The sequence below is a fragment of the Bos grunniens genome, chromosome 4 (assembly GCF_055505025.1).
Source record: "Bos grunniens cultivar Pamir isolate PY7600 chromosome 4, Bosgru_T2T1.0, whole genome shotgun sequence".
In the NCBI taxonomy this organism is placed as follows: domain Eukaryota; kingdom Metazoa; phylum Chordata; class Mammalia; order Artiodactyla; family Bovidae; genus Bos; species Bos grunniens.
In genome coordinates, this window is record NC_141168.1 from 19,022,901 (window position 1) to 19,048,676 (window position 25,776).

General features: G+C 40.9%; 1 protein-coding gene across 20 annotated transcripts in view; it reads left to right on the top strand.

Annotated features, from left to right (window-relative positions):
• DGKI (diacylglycerol kinase iota) overlaps positions 1 to 25,776 on the top strand; it is a 512,936-nt gene that overhangs the window by 380,923 nt on the left and 106,237 nt on the right. The window lies entirely within an intron of this gene.

Here is a 25,776-nt window from a genome sequence, read left to right on the forward strand (position 1 = left end):
TCCAAGTATGGACCTACCTGCAGGTGTAGAAGATGCAGATAGTTAAAACTGGCAGGAATGGAGTAGGGGGCACATTTTTGATCTTTGATTCTTGAACTTATAATCTGGAGTTGGGTGTACGGGAGGGAAGTCCCAAAATCCAGGACAGTCTCAGGGTGGGCAGGGACTTTGAGATCTGGGTGTGGCAAAGAGCATGGATTCACACCCCCACCCCCAAGCCCCCATAGTCCAGACACTGAACCTACCAGGGCATCCTGTGTGGCATTTCTCTCTCACCCCCTCACTGCTTCTTCATCTTCTTCAACCCTCTTCATCCCTTTCTGTAAACGTCAGTACCCTTTGGCTTCTCCCCAGTCTTCTCACTCCATCCTTGTCTCTCGTTCCCTTTAGTAAGAATGCTTGGAGGTGAAGGAGTAGCAATTCCCTGAACTTCTGCATTTCCCCCTTCTGCCAATGGCACACTGTATTTTCTAATGTAAATGAGATTACAGACTAGTGCAAAATCTCGGTTCACCTGTAAGGTGGTGGACCTATTTGTTTGCAATGGGATGTGTGGCTACAATGTAAACCAAACTGACTTTTAGAGGCTACTAATGGTAAAGAATGGTGTTTTATGTTCTTTTTCTTACAAACTTCTAAACAAATAGCTTAAGTTTGAAAAATTACAAAGATCCTGGATCTCAAGCCAGAAATGTTTTGCAGCTTATGAAGAATCCTGAGGAGAGTCAGTTGGGAGTGGGGAAATATTTGAACTTTTTGACTGAAATGAGATTTGAGGCTTATCTGTGGATTCCAATGATCTGTCTTTTCTGGGGCATTATCTGTCCACTATTGCCAGAAGTAACTGTGACTTGAGTTTTTACAAGATGACATTTCCTGGCAAGTGCTCTACTCATCATCTCTTATGTGATAAAACATCTCTGTGAGGGAACTTCTGATCTGAAATTGGAGGAGGTGATGTGGTATAAATATAAGCCCAATAAATTCAGCCGTATCTTGGGACCCCAAAGAACAAAGAAACGCTCAGAGAGGGAATTAAAGCATTATCTCATTCTAAAGATTTGAGGAGAACAACATATTAGAAGTAAAAGTGACCAACTCAGTCATTCTATTTTTAATAAATGGTGATGATGCTTTTCAGTTGCAGTTGTTCAAGGAAGTTTGTCCTTGGGGATTTCTGAATTTATTCTTATTCACTCTCACCCTTTTTCCCTGGCCCCAACTTGCAAGAGACTACAGATGCATGGGAGACCAATAGTTCAAATTGAATACAAAGGGGAAAAACAAGTTCAAATCTAAATGTGCAGTACATACCAAAATAGGTTATTTCAGAAGCGTTAATAAAGTGAAATGCAGAGAACACATTGAGATAAAAGGGACTCTAGGAAGGTGCTCTGACCTGCATCCCAGAAGAACAAAATGGTGATTCCCACTTCAGTTGTTCATTTATCATCAACATCGAAGTCTAAACTAGAGCAATCCTACATTACTAATTTAAAAAATTAGTTCCCTTTTTTGATTATACACCAAGTGATTCATCCAGACAGCATGTGGCTGTTTGACTTTACTGTTTAATAGAATTTTGCTCATGTGTCTGGCTTATTATTTATATTAGATTATAAACTCAGATGTTTGTTGTCTTACAAAGCCTTGCGTCTCTCTGTAAGGCAGGACTCTATGATAATCACAGAATGGCAGTCCTTTTAATGACTATGCTTATTTTGGCATAGAGAAAATTGGCTATTTTTTGATTGGGTTGTTTATTTTTCTGGAATTGAGCTGCAGGAGTTGCTTGTATATTTTTGAGATTAGTTCTTTGTAAGTTGCTTCATTTGGTATTATTTTCTCCCATTCAGAAGGCTGTCTTTTCACCTTGCTTATAGTTTCCTTTGTTGTGCAAAAGCTTTTAATTTTAATTAGGTCCCATTTGTTTATTTTTGCTTTTATTTCCAATATTCTGGGAGGTGGGTCATAGAGGATCCTGCTGTGATGTATGTTGGAGAGTGTTTTGCCTATGTTCTCCTCTAGGAGTTTTATAGTTTCTGGTCTTACGTTTAGATCTTTAATCCATTTTGAGTTTATTTTTGTGTATGGTGTTAGAAAGTGTTCTAGTTTCATTCTTTTACAAGTGGTTGACCAGTTTTCCCAGCACCACTTGTTAAAGAGATTGTCGTTTCTCCATAGTATATTCTTGCCTCCTTTGTCAAAGGTACCTTTGTCAAAGATAAGGTACCCATAGGTGTGTGGATTTATCTCTGGGCTTTCTATTTTGTTCCATTGATCTGTATTTCTGTCTTTGTGTGAGTACCATATGTCTTGATGCCTGTGGCTTTGTAGTAGAGCCTGAAGTCAGACAGGTTGATCCCTCCAGTTCCATTCTTCTTTATCAAGATTGCTTTGGCTATTCGAGGTTTTTTGTATTTCCATACAAATGGTGAAATTATTTGTTCTAGCTCTGTGAAAAATACTGTTGGTAGCTTGATAGGGATTGCATTGAATCTATAGACTGCTTTGGGTAGTATACTCATTTTCACTATATTGATTCTTCCGATCCATGAACATGGTATATTTCTCCATCTATTAGTGTCCTCTTTGATTTCTTTCATTAGTGTTTTATAGTTTTCTATGTATAGGTCTTTAGTTTCTTTAGGTAGATATATTCCTAAGTATTTTATTCTTTTCATTGTAATGGTGAATGGAATTGTTTCCTTAATTTATCTTTCTATATTCTCATTATTAGTGTATAGGATGCAAGGGATTTCTGTGTGTTGATTTCACATCCTGCAACTTTACTATATTCATTGATTAGCTCTAGTAATTTTCTGGTGGAGTCTTTAGGGTTTTCTATGTAGAGGATCATGTCATCTGCAAACAGTGAGAGTTTTACTTCTTCTTTTCCAATTTGGATTCCTTTTATTTCTTTTTCTGCTCTGATTGCTGTGGCCAAAACTTACAAAACTATGTCGAATAGTAGTGATGAAAGTGGACACCCTTGTCTTGTTCCTGACTTTAGGGGAAGCCATTTCACGCCAGTCAGAATGGCTGCTATCCAAAAGTCTACAAGCAATAAATGCTGGAGAGGGTGTGGAGAAAAGGGAACCCTCTTACACTGTTGGTGGGAATGCAAACTAGTACAGCCATTATGGATAAAAGTGTGGAGATTCCTTAAAAAACTGGAAATAGAACTGCCTTATGACCCAGCAATCCCACTGCTGGGTATACACACCGAGGGAACCAGATTTGAAAGAAACATGTGTACCCCAATGTTCATCGCAGCACTGTTTATAATACCCAGGACATGGAAGCAGCCTAGATCTCCATCAACAGATTAATGAATAAGAAAGCTGTGGTACATATACACAATGGAGTATTACTCAGCCATTAAAAATACATTTGAATCAGTTCTAATGAGGTGGATGAAACTGGATCCTATTATACAGAGTAAAGTAAGCCAGAATACTAATGTATTCTGTACAGTATACTAATGCATATATATGGAATTTAGAAAGATGGTAACGATAACATTCTGAAGGAGATCAGCCCTGGGATTTCTTTGGAAGGAATGATGCTAAAGCTGAAACTCCAGTACTTTGGCCACCTCATGCGAAGAGTTGACTCATTGGAAAAGACTCTGATGCTAGGAGGGATTGGGGGCAGGAGGAGAAGGGGATGACAGAGGATGAGGTGACTGGATGGCATCACTGACTCGATGGACGTGAGTCTGAGTGAACTCTGGGAGTTGGTGATGGACAGGGAGGCCTGGCGTGCTACGATTCATGGGGTCGCAAAGAGTCGGACACGACTGAGTGACTGAACTGAACTGAATGATAACCCTGTATGCAAGACAGCAAAAGAGACACAGATGTATAGAACAGTCTTTTGGACTCTGTGGGAGACAGAGAGGGTGGGATGATTTGGGAGAATGGCATTGAAACATGTATAATATCATATAAGAAACGAATTGCCAGTCCAGGTTCAATGCAGGATACAGGATGCTTGGGGCTGGTGCACTGGGATGACCCAGAGGGATGGTATGGGGAGGGAGGTAGGAGGGGGGTTCAGGATGGGGAACACATGTACACCCATGGCGGACATGTTGATGTATGGCAAAACCAATACAATATTGTAAAGTAATTAGCCTCCAATTAAAATAAATAAATTTAAATTAAAAAAAAAAAGAAAATTGGCTATAGTATTTTAAATACTTCCTATCCCTTTGCCATTAGCCCCAACTCACCTGGCAGCTTCTCCTTTAAAATATAACAATACAGAGAGGTAGAGTTTTTTGCCGGTCTCTCCCTCTGCCCTTGTTGATAAATTTCAGACTTACTTATAACAGTTAAAGTCTTTTACCCTGGATTTATGAATTATTAATCCTCAGGATAATGGTTATGATGTCCAAGAGAGGAAATTCTATTCAACATGAATTAGAACATAAAGAGAAAGTGGTCATCTTAAAAAAAAAATAAAAACTCTTAAGGTAAGGCTATAATAATTATAGCAGAAACTCACTCCATAATCTGAATGAAGTATATAAATGAGTCCTAATAAAGCATATAATTGTATAGTCTAAGCAAAGGATAAACAGTTTTTTTTTAAATTTCTTATATTTCTAAGTATAAAAAGTTTCATTGACACATGGCATATAGGTTGGTATTTAGAATAACTTGATACTGGCCAAGATCTAACTCTGTCTCTGGTAAGCTGACTAAACTCTACTTCTGGCTTCAGCTTACTCTGCCTGTTTGAACGGCCATGATGATTCATATGATTCTAGGGCCTAAACACAAAAGTAAAAACCAGTTTGAAACTAATTGAAAACAGACGTAGCCTATAAAGGTTGAAGGTGCTAACATTTTTTGTATATAAAATACAATGTTCAACCACCCTTTTACAAACAGCATCCAGTACAATGGGTATTATCTGACCATTTACAATTTAGTATATCTATATAGTTATAAAATATCAGTATATTATCTGACTGATTATGGCTAGTTAAATATTTAGGCAGTTGTCCTAAGGGACTTTCCTCATCTTCTGTTTAATGATTTAGTAAAAGACTTGAAATGTTTGGGTTTGCATCTTGCTTGCAACCTTGACAGAGTAATTTTACTGATGACCAAATGTCTCATCTCTCAAATGAGAATATAATTGCAGCCTCTTAGGGTGCTGAGGGTTAAATGTAATGTTGTATATGAAACCCATGCTGCACAGCCTGGCAACATTAGCAAGTTTTCCCAAAATGGTAACTATGATTGTTGGGGTTGCTGTTATGAAAGATGCTGCTGTGGCATTGCCCTTCAATCTACAGCTCTGGAAGTCAGTCTCAGAGCTGCTGCCCTGTTTTTATGTATCTTCTCACCAAATTGCACACATCATTGCCACCTTCCAACTCACTTCAAAAAGAGGATTGAAACACTAGCGTGTATTATAGGAAGAAAATATAAGTAACCGTTTGATTTACTTTTTTGTGGATGGCTGTGATGGCCAGATATTTCTACCTATGAAATCCTCATTTAGAGATCAGGTCAGATATCTACAAACTCTCTTAAGTCCCTATACATTTCCTTAAGTGCATCAACTGTTATCCATCACAAAATATTTAAAAACAAACTTTACTTTTGAATAATTTTAGATTTATGCAAAAGTTACAAGGATAGTACTAGGAATTCCTGTGTACCTCTTACCCAGTTTTTCTTGTTGTTAAACATTTTATATTTTTATAGTGTATTTGTCAAAGAAACTGATATTGCTTTATTACTGTTAACTAATCCCAGGGCTTCCTGTTCTGGAATCTAATCCAGGATACCATGTGCCTTGGGTTGGCTTGGCTCCCCAGTCACCCCTGGTCTCTGACAGTTTCTGCCTTTCCTCCCCACCCATCCCCCATGACGTTGCTTGTCTTGAGGAATATAGGCCAGTGTCCTGCACAGTATCGCCTATTATGGTTTCCTCTGTTGTTTTACTTATAATTAGATTAGAGTCATAGGTTTTGGGAAAGAACCCTGCAGAGGTAAAGTACTCTTCCCCATCACATCAGGGGTTACCTGATGCCCACACGACATGCCTGGTGATGGTAACCTGATCTCCTGGTAGGTTGTATGGACCAGGTTTCTCCACTGTAAAGTTACTGTCTTTTTCCATTCCCCGTGCCAGTCTTTGTGAGTCACAGTATTTCACTCATCTTCAAAACAGGACAATGTGGATCGTTGGATTTTTTTATTGTTTCCAGTTTTTATGTTTGACTCACTTGCCTTTGATAAACATGCCAAAATGCTGGAGCCATTCACAAATCGAGGCATCCATGCTTCCAAAAACTATCCATTTGTGTCAGTTATATGCTGGATCTCGCCCTAAGTGCCAGGTACTGCGAGATGAAATCAGGACATGTAATATTACAATGTCATTTATTCAGTACACATGTATTGAGTGGCTTCACTAAGCAAACAGTGGTGGAGAAAGAAAAGCAGAAATAATCCCTGACTTGCAGGAGCTTTTCCTCATAAGATGAGGATTATGATAGAGCCATGGAAACACTATGTGTCTGTTTCCTTAGTAAACAACATTTAAATAACTGCAGGAAGAGATGGACTACATAAGCAAGAATAACAAAAGCCAGGCTAACCACTAATTAGTTGAATAACCTTGGGCAGTGCATTCACCTTCTTTAGGCTTCAGTTGTCTTATCTTCTAAATGCAGTGGTTAAACTCCATATTTCCTCAGAACATACTGTATCATAATAAGTGTTTAGCCCTATAGAAATTACACAGGACTGAGAATTTTTCCTCCCAATGTGTTTACTTAGGAAAGTTTTTAAAGCTCCAACATCATTCATTGTAGTGATTGCAAGTGTCAAAATGCGTTGTGCATTTTGCTTTGAGTTTGCTAAGAACATGGATTTTTCCCCCTATCGATTGCTTCATCTAAAATTGAATCTTTCCCCCTCATTTAACAAGTTGACATCAGGCTTGTTCAGTGGAGATTAGACCTCCATTTGGTGGATGTAGATGTTCCATTTTGCAATCTGTCTGACGAGTTAAATGATGTCAGTCGGTCCCTTGAAGGACACTGTCCATTCCTTTGCCAGTGTTTATGCTTATTTCTATTTTCTTGAGTTGAAATTTACTCAAGAGCTTTGTGTTTAGTTTCCTTTACTGTTCTACCCTATCTCCTGTCTGTATCTTCTATTTACCCTTAATAAAAAATGTGTGTGTTAGTCGCTCAGTTGTGTCCAACTCTTTGCAACCCCGTGGACTGTATAGCCCACCAGGCTCCTCCATCCATGGAGTTCTCCAGGCAATGATACTAGAGTTGGTAGCCATTCCCATCTCCAGGGGATCTTCCCTCTCGACCCAGGGATCAAACCCAGGTCCCTTGCATTGGCAGGCAGATGCTTTACCATCTGAGCCACCAGAGAAGCACATGTATACAGAAACTGAGGTCCAAAACACTTAAGGAAAATGTCTAAGGGTCTCACATTCTGATACTTATTTAGTCACTATGCTTCTTATTTTTTTTAGGAGTAGTTGTTTTCTTTTATAAAATATTTTTAATAGCGTATTTGTTTTTAAATCTTTAGCAGCACTGTCTCAAATGCTCTTTTATATTTAAACTGACATTCTCTGAAGTTACCAGACTCTGGTTTGTTGAACAAGTTTCTGTTTTTGAATCTTCCTCAACCCTCCAAATAAATCATCCGTTCATAAGTTCAGCTTGTATTAGATTGGCTGAAAAGGTCATTTAGGTTTTTCTGTAAGATCTTAAGGAAAAACCCCAAAAGAACAGTTTGGCCAACCCAATATTTATTGGCTACTTACCATATTTCAGATGACGGGGATACTGAAAAGTGTGTGCCCTCATATGGCTTATACTCCATTTGAGAGACAGATAAGTGAATAAATTGTATAATACATCAGTAAATTCTATCAGGGGAAATAGAGAAAGTGATATAGGATCCTGTTTTTGCTAAGGTGATCAGAGAGAGACTTTCTGAAAAGGTGGCATTTAAGCAGAGATATGAAAGTAAAGGTTGAATGCACACCAGGGTATCTGAGGGAAGAGTGTCTCTGGGCAGAGGGAGTCGCCAGTGCTAAGGTCCTGTGATGCGAACACCTTTGAACTACTTAAGGTACAAGGAAATCCATGTGGCTGGTATCTCGTTAGTTGGGTAGAGAAAGGTACAAAGTTGTAGAGAAAGGTTTTGAAGTTGTAGAGAAAGGTTTTGAAGTTGTAGAAAGGGCTGGCCCATGAAGGGGGCTTGTAGGCTATGGAGAGGCTTCAGGTTTTATTCAGAATGTAATGAGAAGGTCCAGAAATTATTTGAGAAGAAGTTTCACATGTCTGTACTAATACTAAATAGTTCTGGCTGCTGAGTGGAGAATTGACTGCTTGATTGTGGAAGTAGAATTCAGGGCACCAGATACAAGACCTACAGGATATTCCAAGATATGCATGCTGAATGTTGAGGGAAGTTAAAGCAGCAGGATTGGTGTCTATTTTGGAGATAATGCTGGTAAGATCATATGAGGGTTTAGCTGCACCATGTAGGAGGAAACTGTAATTCAAGGATGCCTCTGAGACTTTGACCTCAGCAATAGCTCAGTTGGTAAAGAATCTGCCTGCAATGCAGGAGGCCCTGGTTCGATTCCTGGGTCAGGAAGATCTGCTGGAGAAGGGATAGGCTACCCATCCCAGTATTCTTGGGCTTCCTTTGTGGCTCAGCTGGTAAAGAATCCACCTGCAATGCGAGAGATCTGGGTTCAATCCCTGAGTTGGAAAAATCCCCTGGAGAAGGGAAAGGCTACCTACTTCAGTATTCTGACCTGGAGAATCCCATGGACTGTAAAGTCCATGGGGTCACAAAGAGCAACTTGCACTTTCACTTTCAACTTGGTGCATAGAGGTGGGGCTGATCTAGAAGACCCAAGTGGAGCCAAGGAGCACAGAGTGAGCTAGCAAAATCCAAAAACTGGAGCGCTTGTCAGTTGAAGGCCAAGAGAGAAATAAATTCTTTTATTTTATAAAAGAAGAGTGACAGTGGTGTCAAATGCTCTGTGGAGGTGGAGGGTGATGCGCACTATGAACTGGCCATTGGATTTGAGTAAAGGCTGGTTATTAGTAACCTCACAAGAGGTTGTAGAGGAAAGAAGCTGAATGGAGTAGATCCAGGTGCAAGTGGGAGCAAAGGAATTGCTTCCATGTAGATCACCCTTCTGAACTGTTTAAATGGAAAGAAGAGAAATGGAAGGGGGGCTAGATATGGAATCAAGGGAGGATTTTTTTTGTTTTGTTTTCTGATTTCTAAGCTAGTTCAGCTCCATAGGCTGGTGTGTGTGCTCATGGGCCAGTCCAGGAGAGAGTGAGAACTTGAATCAGGATAGAGAGGGCCAGGTGCAGGAGTGATGCCTTGGAGTATCCAAAAATGGGGTCCAGTGCACAGCAGAGGGATGGGGCAAGTCCCCCAGAGGATACAAGGGAAGACAGAGGAGTAGGCGCAGAGGCATGTAGGTCGGGGATTTGGTACCAAGAAGAGGAAGGAGTTATATTCTGATTACTTTTATTTTCTCAGTGACATAAGAAGCAAGCAAGTTAACGGTAGGGAAGGGAAGTGTGTCAGTGGTCAAGGAAAAAAAGAATTTGAAATAGTCACTTGAAGAGCTGTAGAGTGAGTGGCCTGGGAGGAATGCCAAGCCATATGGTAAATTTGGAACCTTGAACTCCTTGGCTTTTTGAAAGCACCGAAACCCTGAATTGTCAGTTTCTGGGGATCTTCTTGGCTTATACATGAGTGCACTCCTTGTCTTCCAAGACTCAGATGCCAAGGGGATATTAGACTGAAGGATAATAATCTTATTTTGAATATAATCCCCTTCGTTATCTAACCTTGTTTATGATCCAAAGCCTTGCTTTGTTTACAAGAAAGTGAGAAGTTTCCAGAGCTTTGCTTTATTAGATGCTAATGATGTTAGGTCTCAGACAAGGAAGTAGCCTAAAGTGTTGATATTATTGTTTTTCAGTTCTTAAGTCATGTCTGACTCTTTGCGACCCCATGGACTGTAGCATGCCAGGCTTCACTGTCTGCTGGAATTTGCTCAAACTCTTGTTCATTGAGTCGATGATGCCATCCAACCATCTCATCCTCGGTCACCCCATTCTCCCGCCCTCAATCTTTCCCAGCATCACAGTGTTTTCCGATGAGTCGGCTCTTTCCATAAGGTAACCCGAGTATTAGACCTTCAGCATCATTCCTTCCAATGAATATTCAGAGTTGATTTCCTTAAAAATTGATTGGTTTGATCTCCTTGCTGTCCAAGGGACCCTCAAGAATCTTCTCCAACACCGCAGTTCAAAAGCATCAGTCCTTTGGTGCCCAGCCTTCTTTATGGTTCATCTGTCACATCTGTTCATCACTACTGGAAAAACCATAGCTTTGACTAGATGCACCTTTGTCAGCAAAGTGATGTCTCTGCTTTTTAATATACTGTCAAGGTTTGTCATAGCTTTCCTTCCAAGAAGCAAGCATCTTTTAATTTTGTGGCTACAGTCACCGTCCACAGTGATTTGGGAGCCCAAGAATATAAAATCTGTCATCGTTGCCATTTTCCTCCCTTCTATTTGCCATGAAGTAATGGGACCAGATGCCACGATCTTAGTTTTTTGAACATTAAGTTTTAAGCCAGCTCTTTCACTCTCCGCTTTCACCTTCATCAAGAGGCTCTTTAGTTCCTCTTCACTTTCTGCCATTAAAGTGTTACCATATATGAAGTTGTTGATATTTCTCCTGACAATCTTGATTCCAACTTGTGATTCATCCAGCCTGGCATTTTGCATGAGGTACTCTGCATATAAGTTAAATAAGCAGGGTGACAATATACAGCCTTGACATACTCCTTTCCTAATTTGGAACCTGTCTGTTGTTCCATGTCCAGTTCTAACTGTGGCTTCTTGACCTGCATATAGGTTTCTCAGGAGGCAGGTAAGGTGGTCAGATATTCACATCTCTTTAAGAACCTTCCCCATTTTGTTGTGATCCACACAGTCAAAGGCTTTAGCATAGTCAATGAAGCAGAAGTCGATATTTTTTTAGGAATTCCCTTGCTTTTTCTATGATTCAGTGATTGTTGGCAATTTGTTCTCAAGTTCCTCTGCCTTTTCTAAATCCAGCTTGTACATCTGAATGTTCTCAGTTCACATACTGTTGAAGCCTAGCATGAAGGATTTTGAACATTACTTTGCTAGCATGTGAAATGAGCACAGTTGTATGGTAGTTTGGACATTCTTTGGCATTGCCTTTCTTTGGGATTGCAATGAAAACTGACCTTTTCCAGTCCTGTGACCACTGCTGAGTTTTCCAAATTTGCTGTCATGTGGAGTACAGTACATTAGCATCATCTTTTAAGATTTAAATATGTATAATCCCATCACCTCCACTTGCTTTGTTTGTAATCATTCTTCCTAAGGCCCACTTAACTTCACACTCCAAGATGTCTGGCTATAATGAGTGACCACACCATCAAGGTTATCCCAGGCTCTAAGACCTTTTTTGAATAGTTCTTCTGTGTATTCTTGCCACCTCTTCTTAATCTCTTCTGTTAGGTTCTTGCCATTTTGAGAACCATCATTTGGAAGTATATTCTTAAGTCTTGCCCAAAGGAATATTTTTCCTTTTGGCTGGTTTATCCTGTGTACCCACCCCCACCCCCCCACCCCCACACACAGAGGCAAATAATCACTAATTCTCACTGCTTATAGAAAAACTTAGTCTGTTTTGTTGTTACCTTCCCAGGTCATCAACTCTGGTATATGAACTCAGACAGTTGTTACATTTCTTTTTGAAGACTTTCTTCTAAGAGCTTTGTATGGACTTATTACTTTTTCATTCATCATGTTAACGTGTGGGTGGTGTGGTGTTTGCCACAGCAGAGTCACCACTCTTATTATAATATTTAATAATAAATAACACTTAAGAGTCTTCATTATGCTTCATAGTTTACAGAGTGCTGTTGCATACACTGTACAATGGTCACTGTTACAGGGACACTTCCAGCGGTGGCCTCACACAGGCTCATGTAGCTGCAACAGGATTTTAATAAGAATTTACATCTTCTCTCTCCTAACCCAGTACACCTTCTAATACACAGTTCCCCTTCTTTGTAAAGACATAGCTGTGCACTAAAAGAAATGTGCTTTCAGGAAGAAATTTGGGATCATAGTTCTTGTTCTTGGTTGGGTTCCCTGGGAAACACACTTTGAGACTTTTGAGCTTAATGTGTAGGAGGTTTACTGGAGATGCTCCAAGAGGAGAATGAATGTGGAAAGCGAGCAGTAGAACTGGGCCAAGGAACAAACCGAGCCCTGATGCGACTATAACAGAGCACTCCCGCATGGACATTTGAACCTGGGATGGCCGTTTAGAATGGTCCCAAGTGAGGCAAGGGTTATTGGCGAGCGTTCAGGCTGTCTGCGGGGAGGAAGCAAGCTGTGAGTGAGGTCATGTTCTTCTTAGAGAGGGACTCGGCTGTGAACTGTCAGCAGAGCAAGCACTTTGAGCAGCTGAGAGAATGAGGGCTTCAGGTCCATCACGGATCTGAGGGGCCAGTGTGGGAAACATATCTGTTCTGAAATCACCATATTGTTTGCATAACCTGGCACCTGCTTTTGAACTAAGATCAGGATATAACCACCCCCACACCCAAATCCTTGAGTCCATTCATTCACTTCATGTGACAGCTATTTATTGAACACTTACTATGTACCAAACTGGTCTTGGTACTAGAAATTAGGCTCATGCATCACTAACCTCCAAGTTTCTCTCTTTGTAGTATCTTTTGGCCTGTGCTTGCATACTCAGTCGTATCCGACTCTTTGTGACCCCACAGACTATAGCCAGCCAGGCTCCTTTGTCCCTGGGATTATCCTAGCAAGGATACTGGAATAGTTGCCATTTCTTCTTCCAGGGAATCTTCCTGACTCAGGGAGTGAACCCAAGTCTCCTGAGATTCTTGCATTGGCAAGTGGATTCTTTACCACTTGAGCCACCTAGAAAGCCCAACCTCCCAGCTATTCCAAATTCAGGGTATTGGAATATAAGCTAATTGCTTTCTTTAGATGTTTCAGAATGAGCTAAGGAAAATAGAAGACTAAAATGTTAATGCTGACCTTTTCTTAAAGGTTCTGTTTGCCCAAACTACTGTCAGGCTAAATAATTCTCCATTTGGAATTTGACTAATTAAAACTGGAAACTTAAACACAGGGTAATATAAATTTCAGGCTATTTCTAGCCAAACATTGTAGTCAGAGATAGCATGATAGTTTGATCCTCAGCAAGTTGGATATTTCTTCTGTATGTTGATCCAGTTTATGGGTAAAGATACTGAACTGAACAGAACCAAGGACAGAAATGTATGCTGGTCTGAAAATCACCTCTTTGCAGATTGATTCAGAACCACACTTTTATTTGCTCATTACATAGATAAAAGCTTCAGACCTTCCAAGTTCCTACTGGTGGAAAGCGCTCTTTAATTCTTACTGGGCTTCCCAAATCCCTGGTGCACTGCTTTCCTTCCGGAGTCACTGATAAGCAGAATTGGAGTGTTCCCTGGTTGTCAGATGCTGGCAGTGTGTTTTCCTTTAGGCCACCATAGTTCACGTTGCTCCATGGCGGTTGACTGCATGTTTACTCTTTGCTTCCACAAAGAGACTTGGGCCTCTACAACAGAGTTTAGGGCATCTTCTGTGACTAATTCTTCACATGTTTCCAGTCAGCTCGGTTCAGAGCTGCATGACTGAATGTTCCTTCAGCATCTGTCAGTGACCTTGCCCATCACCATCATGTGTAATGGACAGTAGCATGTTAAACTTGTGAAAGAGATGTGAACCAGTGTCTCTAAACATCATTTTGAGTTCAGTATTTACATTTTGAGTATGGTTATGAATCCTTGCTTCTGAACACTTAATGTTCCATCTTGATTTTCACATGTATTAGGATAGCCAAACCATGTAGCCAGCATTTTTGTGTCACTGTTAAGTATTTGGTGGTGGTTTAGTCCCTAAGCTGTGTCCAGCTCTTGCAACCCCATGGACTGTAGTGCTCTGTCCATGGGATTCTCCCGGCAAGAATACTGGAGCGGGTTGCCATTTCCTTCTCCAGGGCATCTTCCTGACCCAGGAATTGAACCTGGATCTCCTCATTGCAGGTAGATTCTTTACCAACTTAGCTACAAGAGAAACCCTCCCTCCTAAATACTAGAGTGCTGGCAGTAAATTATCAGTGGCGATTCTTCCCTGTATCCAGGAATTTTGCAAATATTACCTTCCGAATGAACGTACCTGGACAAAAATTACAGTATTTTCCAGTGTCCTTGTCAGGCGCCTTCCAGAACCTTACAGTTAAATGCATCTGTCATATTTAACACTGGCAGTGCATTCCAAGGAATTTTATAGACCACCTTGTTGTACTAGAATTTCATTGTATCAGACATTAGAAATCTTCATTGAAATGAAATTCCTTTCATCAAAAATAGAACTTTACATCATTGTCAGTAAACTTTCAGATTGCGTTGGAAGATATGACATTTTCTAGAACTGTTTGACCTTGACCTTTGGTTTCTATTATTAATTAGAAGGCCGTTTGGGACTTTTGGGCTTCCCTGGTGGCTCAGATGATAAAGCATCTGCCTGCAATGCGAGAGACCTAGGTTTGATCCCTGGGTTAGGAAGACCCCCCTGGAGGAGGGCATGGCAACCCACTCCAGTATTCTTGCCTGGAAAATCCCCATGGACAGAGGAGCCTGGCGGGCTACTGTCCAGGGGGTCGCAAAGAGTTGAACATGACTGAGTGACTAAACACGTTGGGCCTTTTCCCTTTATTTGCTCCTGGATTATTACTAGTAATGTGTTCAGTCTCTCAGTTGTGTCCAACTCTCTGTGACCCCATGAACTGTAGCCTGCTGAGCTTTTTAGTCTGTGGAGATTTCCAGGCAAGAATATTGGAAATGGGCTGCCATTTCCTACTCCATTTAGCAGTAATACATGAACCACATTTATCCAAAGTAGGAAAAAAGAAAGCTCATGCAATGTTAAACATATTAGCCTTGATTGAGTTGCATTCTCCCTGACCCCTTTCATCTCTTCAGAAAACTGCTTCAATGTCTTTTTTTTTTTTCTGAACTTCTCTTTCTTACTTATTCTTCTCCATTCATCATGTGCTGTATGCTGATGACTGGAAAGATAAGAAGAAAAGAATCAGTGACTCTTAGTTCCTGAGATGACATGGTCTGAGCCTTGGGTGGATGTCTGGGGAATGACAATCTCCCCTTCCCTCCCCCCTTACTCTGAAAGTGAAAGCTGCTCAGTCGTGTCTGACTCTTTGCGACCTTATGGACTATACAGTCCTTGGAATTCTCCAGGCCAGAATACTGGAGTGGGTAGCTGTTGTCTCTCCAGGGGATCTTCCCAACCCAGATATCGAACCCACGTCTCCCACGTTGCAGGTGGATTCTTTACCAGCTGAGCCACAAGGGAAGCCCAAGAATAAGGGAAGCCCAAGAATACTGGAATGGGTAGGCTATCCCTTCTCCAGCGGATCTTCCTGACCCAGGAATTGAACCAGGGTCTCCTGCATTGCAGGTGGATTCTTTGCCAACTGAGCTATGAGGGAAGCCCCCTACCTGCTTTTCATTCTCCAGACTTGAGAATATTCTTTTCCCCAATTCTGCCTGTAACTACATTCTAACTCTGAAGTCCGTTTCAGATATTTTAGGTGTTATCAGTTGCCTTTGAGGCATTTATAAGTGCTTCTTATCAACCATCTTTCCAAGGGCCACTTACTTTTATGTTATTTCTACTCTCTCTCCCTTCCCAGCCTCCCTCTCTCCTGCCTTCTTGGTTTTCCCACCCTCCCTCTAGCTCAGCAGGCCCCAGTCTTCCGTGTTGTCACCAAGTGTGTGATAAGGTTGTGAGTGCCATGTCCACTCTACATCACCTGGTTCCTTTCTCACCATCCAGTTGATTATGGAGCTAATTTGTAATATCTCCTTCATGTGTCTCTCTCTAACCTTTACTGTCCCTCCTCTGTTCCAGACTCTAGCATTTCTCACTTCATTTACTGCTTTAGCTTCCTAACTCACCTTCCTGCCACTCACCTGTCTTCCATTAATTTGCCTCCCATATTGCCAAAGGATTCTCTAATATGTTGTCAAAGAAAAATTGCACAGAAAAGCTAAACAGCCAAGGAAGACTTTACTCAAGACTATTGCAACAGGGGGCAAGACAATGGCAGTGGGGAAAGAAAGTGAACTCTGCTGGAACAAAAGACCGAGACTTTTCAAGAACTGGGGTGAACAAGTGGAAAAATACTGGAGGACTTAAGTCAATTTGATTAGGCTGTCTGTGTTTGCTAATTGTCGCTTATTAGCCACCTGTTGAGGCTGGAAACAGGAGTACTCTTTTTCATGGATGATTACATTTCTTTTTTATTGGTTTATTTTTCATGTATCTGTTTCCAGGGTTGTTGTTTTTTTTAAACTCATCTTGTTCTTTCATTTTTTGTTATTTTTTGGCCACGTCACATGACCTGTGGAATCGCAGTTCCCTAACCAGGGCTCGAACCTGGGCACCCTATAGCGGAAGCACAGAGTCCTAACCACTGGATTACCAAAGAAGTCTCCAACAATTACATTTCAAAGAGACGGGTCCCAGAGTCTTAGGGGATGACATCCAGGGTTGATTTTTGGAAATGACGTCCAGCGTTGTAGAACCAGCAGATAGCTGGGAAAAGATTTACCTCTCAAAAGGGCAGAGAAAGAATTTAATAACTGCAGGTTTTCTATGGAGAAGGCAATGGCACCCCACTCTAGTACTCTCGCCTGGAAAATCCCATGGCCGGAGGAGCCTGGTAGGCTGCAATCCATGGGGTCGCTAGGAGTCAGACACGACTGAGCGACTTCAATTTCACTTTTCACTTTTATGGCCTGGAGAAGGAAATGGCAACCCACTCCAGTGTTCTTGCTTGGAGAATCCCAGGGACGGGGGAGCCTGGTGGGCTGCTGTCTCTGGGGTCACACAGAGTCGGACACAACTGAGGTAACTTAGCAGCAGCAGCAGCAGCAAGTTTTCTAAAGTAAGTACTGGGGACTTTGCTGAAGGTCCAGTAGCTAAGACTCTGCACTCCCAATGTAGGGAATCCAGGTTCGATCTCTGGTCAGGAAACTAGATTTGGCATGTCACAGCTAAGACCCAGCGCAGCCAAATAAATACATAATTTTTTTTTTTAAATAATATACTCTGCAAATGGGAGATCAGGGCCATTCAGTCAGGAAGAAGCTTGTCCAAAGTTTAGTCAAGTTGAGGGCAACATTAAGCCCCACTTTAATCAGTGTCAATCTGAAACCATTTTGTGCTGCAAACCTTTGCTCATCTGCCAATCCTTTTGAGAATAAAGTGCCAGCTCCTTAACATAAACAAATCAACCTCTGACTGTGGCCTCAGCCCTTTTTACTCTGCACCTCCCTAACTTCCCCAGTCCTGAGCATTTGCTGCTTTTCATGCCGTGGTTTCTTAGAGTCTAAGGATGATCTAAGATTTAGAGAAGTCCTTTTGTCTAGAAAAACTCTTGTGTCTTCTGTCAAATGTCACTGTTTTCTTTACTTGGGAAATAACTCCTTAGGGGAGTAGATCCTGCACTGTGGTCCTAAATGCACTTGGTCCTTGGCTGTCAGCATTCTTGGTACAGTGTGTGTCATCAGGAGGCTGTCTTTATATCACCCCCCTTTTCCCACTCTCCTATAACGCCTTGAGGGCAGGAAGTGTGTCTTTCTTGGTATTGTATGCCCAACTCCTGGCATGGGAATCTGGCACAAGACTGTCTCTGGCACGAGAAAATCCTTAAAACTTGTTTGTTGACTAGTTAAGTGTATGATTTGTAGACCTGAAAAATATTTTGGCACAATCCTTTATATATACAATACAAGTTTGCCAAATTAAATGAAGATGAATACCATAAGTCGTTATTTAAGATTTTAAATACTGCCAGAGTATTTAAAAAGAAAAGTGACTTGCCTATTCCTTGGATGGCCTTCTTAGGTTGTAGACCATCAGAATAAAGAGCAGAATTTGACCTGTAGTTTGAAACCCAGATTGGTAGAGAACCTGCTGGTTTCTGAAAAGCACATCTTCAAAATATCATCATCGAATCAAATGCAATGGAAACTGCATAGTGACTTTTATCTTATGGATGACATTTTAAATTAACTGGGGAGAGAACTCGGTTCAGCTCAAGCCGTGAAGTTCAAACTCTAGGATCATTTTTCATCACGAGCACCGGGGGTTGTGAAACCTTTGACAGACCCAGGCACCACACGGTGGGATGGAAGCGTCTCAGGGTGTTATGTTTCCTTTTGAATGCTAATATGCCCATTAATTTCCCCTCTTGGTTCTAGGTGAACGGTGGGCAGGTAACAATGACAGGTTGTTGTACGATAAACCTGTGGTATGCAGGGAGAAAATTGGATTGAACTATTGCCAACTCATTCTGTCTAATTATCATCAGCCATCAAGTTAGAATTTTCGTGCCCTGATAACCCTGACACATTCAGAACTAATGAGGTAACATGGAAAGATTTAGGTGTGCCCTGCCGTCCTCCCTTAGGGCTTTCCTTTCTCTGGTGCACGACCTCCCCTCCTTGATGTTCCCCTCCAGCCCCTTATCTTCTTGTTGATTTTTTGAATAGTGGTTACACTCGGGCTAAGAAAGCAAATAATGTTTGTTTTTCTGTATGTCATTATTCTCTGGTAACAGCAAAGTATCTGTCTGAGGGAAACTCAGAACGGTTTCTTTTTTTCCTCTTTGCTCTTGATTTTTTTATTTTTTTAAATCAATAGACATTACTTATTTTTTCTTAATTTATTATTATTATTTTATTTTAATTGGAGGCTAATTACTTTACACTATTGTGGTGGTTTTGCCATACATTGACATGAATCAGCCATGGTTGTACATGTGTTCCCCATCCTGAACCCACCCTCCTACCATCCCATCCCTCAGGGTCATCCCAGGGCACCAGCCCTGAGCACCCGGAAACATGTATATTATCATATGTGAAATAGATCGCCAGTCCAGGTTTGATGCATGAAATAGACATTACCTTTTAGATAACTTTTAGTTTTACAGAAAAATGAAGCCAAAGTAGAGTTCCATATATCCTCTCAACCTCTCCCCCAGCCTCCAATATACAGTTTCTCCAACTGTTCACATCTTGTGTGAGAGTGGTACATTGTTAGAATTGATGCAAAAGCGGTAGTATATTCTTATTAACTAAAACCCATACTTCACAATAGGATTCATTCTTGTGTTCTACAGTTTTATGGGTTTTCACAGAGGTGTGACATGTGTCCACCATGACAGTGTCATACAGAACAGCTTCACTGTTCTAAATACCCACTGTGCTTCAGTCCCTCCCCGCAAGTCCTGGGCAACTACTGATCTGTTTGCTATCTCCTTGGATTTGCCTCTTCCAGAATTCCATATAGTTGGAATTGTGCAGTATGTGGCCTTTTCAGACTGGCTTCTTTCCTAACAGTATACGTTTAAGTTTCCTCCATTGTCTTTTATGGCTCGGAAACTCTTCTCTTTGTTGCTGAATAACGTTCTGTTGTGTGATAACCACTGTGTTTATCCTTCCACCTATCAAAGAACATCTCAGTTGCTTCAAAGTTTCAGCAGTTAAAAATAAAGATGCTATGAACATTCATGGGCAAATTTTTGTGGGGGCCTAATTTTCAACTCATCTTGGTAAATGCCAAGTAGTTCAGTTGCTGGATCATACAGTTAGGGTTTGTATACATTTGTAAGAAACTGCTAAGCTGTCTTCCAAAGAGGCTCTACCATTTTGCATTCCCACCAACAATAAGAGTTCCTGTTGCTCCAGGTTTTCATTGGCATTTGGAATTGTTCATTTTTTTCTATTTTATCTGCCATGCTGCTGCTGCTGCTAAGTCGCTTCAGTTGTGTCTGACTCTGTGCGACCCCAGCGACAGCAGCCCACCAGGCTCCCCCGTCCCTGGGATTCTCCAGGCAAGAACACTGGAGTGGGTTGCCATTTTCTTCTCCGAGGCATGAAAGTGAAAAGTGAAAGTGAAGTCGCTCAGTCATGTCCAACTCTTCGCGACCCCATGGACTGCAGCCCACCAGGCTCCTCCGTCCATGGGATTTGCCAGTTAAGAGTACTGGAGTGGGGTGCCGTTGGCTTCTCCATTATCTGTCATAGTAGATGTGTAATAGGGTCACATTGTTGTTTTAATTTTCAGTTCTCTCATAACATATGAACGGAAAGCCCAGTGGTTTAGCAGTAAAAATCTGCCTGCAATGCGGAAGGTTTGGAGATGTTGGTTCATTCTTCAGGTCAGGAAGATACCCTGGAAATGACAACCCACTCCAATATTTTTGCCTGGGAAAACCCATGGACAAAGGAGCCTGGTGGGCTACAGTCCATGGGATTGCAAAAGAGTCAGACATAACTTAGCGACTAATCAACAACCATAACATACTACCTTAAACACATTTTTCATATGCTTATTTGTCATCTGTGCATCCTGTTAGGTGAGATGTCAGTTCAGATCTTTTGTCCACTTTTTAATTGACTCCCTTATTGTTGAGTTTTAAGAGTTTTTTGCATATTTTGAATGCTGGTCTTTTATCAGGTATGTGTTTTGCCAATATTTTTCCCCACTCTGTCTTGTCTTTTTGTTTTCTTAACAGTGCCTTTCACAGAGCAGAAGTTTTTGTTTTGAGTCCAAGTCATCAACTTTTTCTATTATGGATCATGCTTTTGATGTTATTTCTATTATAAAATATAACTACCAAACCCAAGCTTACCTGGCTTCACTCCTATCTTATCTTCTAGGGAAAAATTTCTTTTTCAGACTATTTGCCTCTGAAGACTGCATTCTGTTGTTTTTGTGTTGCTCAGTTGTGTCTGACTCTTTGTGACCCCATGGACTGCTGCAGCATGCCAGCTCCTCTGCCCTTCACTATCTCCCAGAGTTTGCTCAAACTCATGTCCACTGCATCCGTGATGCTATCTAACCATCTCATCCTCTGCCACCCCCTTCTCCTCCTGCCCTCAATCTTTCCCAGCATCAGGGCCTTTTTAAACTGCTTATAAACTGATGGAAAGATAGCAAAGCTTTGACAAACTGTATTGATTATGTCAGTAAACCTAAAATTAATGCTTAAGGGAATGTCAGCCTTTTAAAAGTGTATCTCTGAAGAGTGTTAGCATAAACTATGTTCATTTTAAGATTATCTGTGTATTTGATGGTTTTGCCCATAAAATTCGGAATGTGTTTCTGTTTTACAAATTTTTAACCCCGTTGTTACATTTATTGTCCTTTTCAGAAAGCAGCAACCTTTTTATTTAGCCTTAACAGAGCCTTTGCAATTCTATTAATTTTCTGCATATATTTAGAGCTTAAAATCCCTTCTTTGTAAACCTTTGCAGTTTCTGAGATGCTTTTCCCTAAGGTCTCTCACCTTCTTTTAATGATCCCATTGAAGATACCTTTGTGATTTGAATGGGTAAATAGCTCCTTTAGCTACAACTCTGTTTGAACAGGAATTGCACTATAATTGCTCATGTGTCAGATAATTAAATCCTTTCTTTCTTTTTAAATGCTGAGCTTTCAGCCCTTTCTTTCCATCGTGATACCTTGTTGAACACATCACAGTATCTTGCAGGGAATGAATTAGCTGCTGTGCAGTTTCTCCCTTTAATAAATCTCAGTAACAGTTTCATGTGGATTTTGTGGCAAAGGTGGCTCTTTCTTGCTTTGACTCCAAGGGTCTTTGCTTGTGTCATAAAGCAGCCAGCTGTGATTCCTTGCAGGTTTGGTTGATTCTTTTATTTATATGCTGTGGTTTAGTCTTGGCCTTTAGAAGCTTTGGTACAATATCATCTGCTGTAGAAGTCACTACCTTTGATCTGCTGAAAGTGACTTTATGAATGGCTGGTACATGTTGATATGGAATTAGAAGAAATCCATGAATTTAATAAGGCTTATAGGAATGAATATAGAATTGAATCACAGATACTGTGTTCTGCAGACACTGACATCTTTAATCCTCACCATGACCCAGGTACCATGATATCAAGGACAAGATAAGTTCATTGAGCACTCAGAATGATCAAAAACATCTGCCATTCTGATTTTTCTAATTAGTTATTTACCAAGAATAAAAAAACATTAAAATGAATGTTTTAATGTAGTTTAAACCTATCTCAACAAAAACTACCAGATTAATGATATCAAATGTTGACAACCCAAAACTAATGTTAAGTAAATGCTCTATCAAAAATCTGAGGGAAATATTTTTAATATCTTGTGCATCTGACATAATAAACTTTCTCCACTTCAGTTGAGAACATGGTTTCACATTTAGTTTATGCTGTCAATTAGCTCATCAGCTCCGTATGGGAAATTCTAATGCAGTCATTTTAATAGCAACACAAATCACATGATTGTCCATAATGATTCCGATTAAAGTCAGATATACTCTTGCTGCCTCTACTGCCCCCATAATCCTGCTCACAATATTTTAGTAGCGTGTAGTTCTTTATAAAGTAAGAAAGAGTTTAACTTGGTGACTCTTACATTGCAGATATGGTTAGAACTTTTCAACAGCTTGACTTACCACAGTCTCAGAAGCTGGCCTATTGGGAAGGGAAGGGAATGGCGTGTCTTTTAAAGTGATCCCACCCCTGCCAGGTGTGTTTATGAAGCATGTGTGTGTCTTGACTCATAGTTTCTGAGTCTCAGGGCCATACCCCTTTGTCCCAGGCTGAAATTGCTCACTTTGGCCTTGCTTCCGGAGTGTCACAGCCTTTCCCTGGTTCTTGTGTAGCTCTGGGTACAGGACTTGTCATTCTGCCCTCACTCCTCGGTCAGCCTGTCACCAGTTTCTGGCTTCACTGCTCTGAACTCAGTGTTGAAAGGAGAGACTCCATCACCTGTGAGGCCCAGGATTAATAAGAAGGAGGGATAATACAGGAGATGGGCTCTCTGGTCAGAGAAGCCTGGGATGAAACCCGGGTGCTCTATGTGGAAGCCATGACCTTTCAGGGCATGTTACCTCATCTTCCTGAGACTAGGTTTCCTCATTTTAGAAATTGGACTAGTGATATCCACCTCTTGGGATTGTGGTAAAGATTAAATAACACCATAAAACAAGTACATGGCTTGTGTTCAGTACCTTGTCTTCTCCTCCTCCGGCTCCTTCCCACCCTGCTCTTCCTTTTCTTCCTCTTCCCATTCTTGTTTCTCCTTCTTTGTATCACATAATCATTACTGTCTTTTTCCTCTTTTGTTGTTCAGTCGCTCAGTCATGTCTGACTCTTTTCGACCTCATGGACTGCAGCATGCCAGGCTACTCTGTCCTTCACTATCTCCTGGAGTTTGCTCAGACTCATGCCCATTGAGTCAGTGATGCCATCCAACCATCTCATCCTCTTGCCCCCTTCTCCTCCTGCCCTCAGTCCTTCCCAACATCAAGATCTTTTCCAGTGCATCAACTCTTCACATCAGGTGGCCAGAGTATTGAAGCTTCAGCTTCAGCATTAGTCCATCCAATAGTCAGTGTTGATTTCCTTTAGGATTGACTGGTTTGATCTCCTTGCAGTCCCAAGGGGCTCTCAAGAGTCTTCTCCAGCACCACAGTTCGAAAGCACCAATTCTTCAATGCTCAGCCTTCTTTATGGTCTAACTCTCACATTGGTACGTGGCGACTGGAAAGACCATAGCTTTGACTATACGGACCATTGTTGTAAAGTAATGTCTCTGCTTTTTAAATATGCTATCTAGGTATAGCTTTAAATATACTATGGTTTAGAGTATGCTCCCAGAATATACATATGCACAAAGCCTGTTCTGGCACAGCTGGTTAGTCCAAAGGTGGAGGTAGGATTCACTAAGAGAAGAAAACGAATGACTTCAGCCACCCTCCTCCCGCTATCATGGTTGCTTCTCTGAACCACCAGGCTGAGGTTCAGAACAACAGCTGGGTGAAGTGAGGATGACCACTCCTCACTCAGTCCAGCAGGAGAGTTTTGCATATGAGAACTCATGAAGTTTGCAGTTTTGTTCACCTCAGATTCCTGTACATTGTGAATTCACTGACCTTAATTCAGTTTGCTCACACTTCTGTGGTGGTACCAGAATAAAATGGCTACAGAGATCTTGGGGAGTAGGGAGGGGCGTTCATTTAAGACTTGATCCCCAAGGATCTTTTGTCTTCAATCAAATAACTTATTGTCTTGAGGAAACAGTTGGGTTGTCTTTTGCATTATATTTTTGACTCTTTAAAAATGTTTTTCAAGTTTTCTTAAGGTGGCTCATATGTTAAAGAATCCACCTACAGTGCAGGGTACCTGGCTTGGAAAGATCCCCTGGAGGAGGGCATGACAATCCACTCCAGTATTCTTGTCTGGAGAATCCCATGGACAGAGAGGCCTGGTAGGCTACAGTCCCTGTGGTTGCATAGAGTTGGACCGACTGAGTGACTAACATATGTTCACACACACTCTGACTCTGAAAAATATTTTATAAGTTTTCTGAAAACTATAGGAATTTTCTATGTAATTGCCTCTAAGAACTTTGGTTTTCAATGTTTTGGGCAGTTCAGTTCCATATATAGATATCTGAGCCTAAATCAGATTTATTTCCTGACTCTGTTCATCAATTGTGCTGAAATATATATTTTAGAAACAATATTTCATATATTTTCTTTTAGTGCATATATACTTTAGAAGTTTCTTATAGATAAAAGAGTATACTTGTGTACTGGTTGCTAGAAAATTTTGAATTTGTTAAAGATGAATGGTGTTAATTTATTCACTACTTGACATAAATTTGCATAATGACTTCAGGTAGTCCTAACTTCAACTGTAGAAGACAAAATTAATTATCATGAACTGTTGGCATTTTATTTCAGACATAAAATTGAGAGCATGTGATATGAAATATATAATGGATTTCTCAACCAATTAATTTAATCACCTTCTGGATTATGAGGCATTTAAACAAGCAGAGATAGGGAAAGGAGGTTAATGGGGGCCATGGTGAAGCCTGAGAAGGAAGCCAGGGTAGTGCTTGTGTTTTAGCTGTAGAGAGGTACTTGGTAGTATAATTTTCTCAGGGCTGAGAATCACCAGTCAACTCGACAATCTTCCCTATTTCTGTACCTGTATTTGTCATAGTTTTATCATTGTCTTAGTCTGCTTGGGTTGCTGTAACAAAATATTAGCCTGGTGACTTAAACAATGGAGATCTATTTTCTCTCAGTCCCGGAGGCTGGAAAGTCTGTGATCAAGGACTTGGTTGATTTGGCCGATTTGTTTTCTGGTAAGAGCACTCCTCCCGGCTTGTAGACTGCTGGGTTCATGCTGTGTTCCCAAAGTGGGAGAGAGCGAGCATGCGAGTGCTCTGTGGCATCTCTTCTTCCAAGGGCACTAATCCCATCATGAAGGCCCCACTTTCATGACCCCATCTAACTCTAATTACTTCCCAAAGAAGGCACATTTCCAGTTACCATCATATCAGGGTTAGGACCTCAACATGTGAATTTGGGGGCCACAATCATTCCGTTTATGACAATAGTGTTAGCTTAGGTTTCAAACATGTTACAACTCAGATGGTTCTTAAAGGATTAACCCTTTAGTTAATTGTTATTCATTTATACTAAAGTGCCAAGAAGGATCTGAAAGTATATTTTGGTAGAAGGAGAG